Genomic DNA, 3830 nt, shown 5'->3' on the forward strand with positions numbered 1-3830 from the left:
TGACTTCAATTTTAAATTCCTTAAATATCTAGAGGAGCTAAAGTAACTGCCAAAATGAAAAAAGATACCTGAAAATGTTAAATGTAATACGAATTTATGAACATAATCGATTATAACTGCCTTTAAGAAATTCCTACCTAATATATTACTAGAATTGGTATTTCTTATAGAGTTACATATTATTCAGTTATTATCAAAATGATAAAACTTCATTTGGACCATACAATTTACTGTCCAAATAGGCATGCTTTTGAAAGTAAAAGTTGGTGGTATTAACAAGTACCCTAGGAGAAGAGACATAAACTGGCACAGTCCTGGGCATCCCAATGACCTTCCCCACACTCCACTTTAACTTCCCACTCCCATGGTAACACTCTGAATATTGTCAATACCCAAGACTGCTCCACCCTATAACTCCACTCTCTAAAACAGTGCTTCCATCCTTCCAGGTTTCCATGACCCCTAACTGTTCTTCATCTTCACATGCTACAGCCTTCCTCTTGGCTTTTACTTCTCTCCCTACCCAGCTTATATTTCATGGCCCATCAAGTCAGTCACACTTACCAAAATGCCAAAGTCCATTGACTCCTGTTCTTTTCTCATCCTCCTGTCAAAACCCCAATCCTGGATGAAATGAACCATCTGCCTTCTTTGTGTCTGTATGAGGACTACCAAGCTGCTAGAGGAAAATCACGTATTTCAACAATCTCTATAAATTCACCATCATCAACATCGGACGCATTTCAGTATTGCCTGGCATTCTTCCTCCTGCCTGGCTTCTGCTACCACCACTCCACTGAAGCTGATCTTACCAACACCACGATTGACCTTGACTATGACAACAATGCTAATCGCAACAGTCACTTTTAGGTCTTCGTGTTGCTTCCCAACAATAGTTAAAATATTTGACAGCTTTTTTTACTTTCTGTCCTTGGCTTTCATGACATCTTAAGCTTTGTCCTGAACACTTTGTCCAAAGCCCTCTTTTCACTCAGCAATCCCCTTCCCCAAATTTCCTCATCCAGGGAAATTTCACTACCATTGATACGCTGAGGGGCCAGACTGACATCTCCAAGCCAGACTTCTCTTTGTCATTTCCATTAACAACTTTGTCAGAAACCTCCAATGTAATATGTCCTAAACAGAGTTCCTTATCTCCCACCCTCTCCCACCACAACCACCCCCCCACTGTCACCTGTCCTTTTATCAGTGTCCCCATCTCAGTTAATGGCAGTTACTCAAAAGAGAAAACTGTAGTTATCTAAGATTCTTTCTTCTCTCATTTGCCACATCCTGTCATTCACTGATGCTATTGATTCTACCTCCTAAACATTACTTGAGTCTATTCACTTTTCTCCATCACTATTGTCACTACCTTAATCTAAATTACTATCAATTTCTCTTTGTCATTGCCTACATCCCCTCCAGTTTCCTTCCAAACTATTTTCCACACAGCAAACAGAAGGTTTTTTTTTTAAATTCAAATCTGTTGAGTTGATTCCTTACTTAAAACTCTTCAGTTGCTTATTATCATTACCCTTAGAAATAAGACTAAAATTCACTATTCAAATAGACCCATTCCAATACCCCAGCTATACCTCTGCCCCTTACTTTCTACATTTGAGATATACAAGGCTTCTTCCACTTTTGTCCGTAGATGGTAATCTTCCCTTCTTGACCTTTGCACATACTGGTTTCTCCTCTCTTGAATACAGTCTCTACTCCCCTATCTCTTCTTCTAGCAAACACTTACTTATTTAAAAGGTATTAGTTCATCGACAGATGAATAGATAAAGAAGATGTGGCACGTATATACAATGGAATATTACTCAGCCATAAAAAGAAATGTAACTGAGTTATTTGTGGTGAGGTGGATGGACCTAGAGTCAATCATACAGAGTGAAGTAAGTCAGAAAGAGAAAAACAAATACCATATGCTAACACATATATATGGAATCTCAAAAAAAAAATGGTGCTGATGAACCTAGAGGCAGGTCAGGAATTAAGACGTAGACATAGAGAATGGACTTAAGGACACGAGGGGAGGGGGAAGCTGGGGCAAAGTGAGAGTAGCATCGACATATATACACTACCAATGTAGAATAGTTAGCTAGTGGGAAACAGCCGCATAGCACAGGGAGTCTCTCTAGGGATCTCCTTGCTTTCACCTTCACTCTTGCACAACTAGAGTGAACATGTTAAAACACAAGCTAGACCTCACTCCTGCTCAAAGCTCTCCAGCAGCTTCCTGTCTCAGTGTAAAAGCCAAAGTCTTTACAGTGGCCCAGAAAGCCCTGTACAATCTGACTGCTGACATTGCTCCTTCTTTCTTAGTATTGCTCCCTCTGTTGCAGCCACACTGCCCTCCCTGCCATTCCTTAAACCTGACAGGCCCACCCTTATGCAGGGCCGCTGCACTTGCTATTCTCTCTGCCTGGAATAGTCTCTGCCAAATACCTTATGACTTCCTACCCCTCCCCCATCATCAGTTCTTTAGTCAAATGTACCTTCTCAGTATGAAATTCTCTGATGAGACTACTTAACATTGCAGGTCTCTTCTGTCCTACCCTCTTCCCTGCTTTATTTTTTCCCGCAGGGATGAAGTGTCTCCGTATCCAACACACTGTACATTTTATGCATTTCTGTTGTTTATTGACTATCATCTCCTCCTCTGAGATATAAACTCTGTGATGGCAGAGATTTCTTTTTTTTAATCTGTTTGGTCCACCTTTGCATCCTCATTGCATAGTAAGCCACCAGTAAATATTTTTTGAATGAATTTGTGAGTGAATGAATATCATCTTCAATAAGTATTCACCAGATGAACACTTGCCGTAACACCAATTTTGTATTACTCTATCAGCCATTAATTATATGAAGGCTAAATGGTTAAAATCCACATGCACTCTAGGGCATTAAGTGTTTGCTTATTTTCTTTCTTTGGCCTTCTGACTTAAGTTATTTGCTGGGCCTAAGTAAGCCAGTTTATCATCTTTCAGACTTCAACTGCTACTTCAGGGTCATTAAATTTCCAGATCTATTTATCTTTAGCCTCAGGTCCATTCCTGATTTGCATTTGTATTCCCAAAAACTTACTGTATATTTTCATTTTGTTATTTATACTTCAAAATCAACATCTAGATATGTTACCGAATTGGTCAACTAGACACATGCCAGGGTCCTAGCTGCAAGCCAAGACCCCTTGTCTCGGCCAGGGAAGTTGTTTTTCCAATCAGATTCACGCAGCCAACAGCAAATGCTGAGACTGGAACACTACAAGCTTTTATTCAATAGCCAAAGAATAGAGAAGCAGGAACCTAGTTCACAAATCAACTTCTCAACCCAATTCGGGCGGAGACACCAAATATATAGGAAGGTTGAGGTAAAAGCAAGGGAATTGGAAAAAAATGGGAGGAATATTCATGAGTTATCCAAGAACAGGGGTGTGGTTTGGAATGATGCCACACTCCTTTTCAGTCTTTGTATGGGCTTTTGGGGTTGTTGTCATGGCAATGGTGGATGTGTCACTTAGCATACTAATGTGTTACAATGATCATATAATGAGGCTCAAGGTCTACTGGAAGTCAAATCTTCCACCATCTGCGGTGTAGATGGTTCTAACTAGTTCTTGTTTTTCTTCTCTTTTCAGCTTCCTCCTGAAACTTAGAATATAATTGAATATAATTATATAAGAATATATGAATAATTGGTTTCCATTCGAGGGAGGGGCTGCGGTAGGATCTGGCGCAACAGCCTTGGTAACAGAAACGCAGATTTACCCAAATGCTCACGTTGACCTCAAATAAAAATAGACACACACCCAAACTGTT

This window comes from Orcinus orca, chromosome 7 (assembly GCF_937001465.1).
Source record: "Orcinus orca chromosome 7, mOrcOrc1.1, whole genome shotgun sequence".
NCBI lineage: Eukaryota > Metazoa > Chordata > Mammalia > Artiodactyla > Delphinidae > Orcinus > Orcinus orca.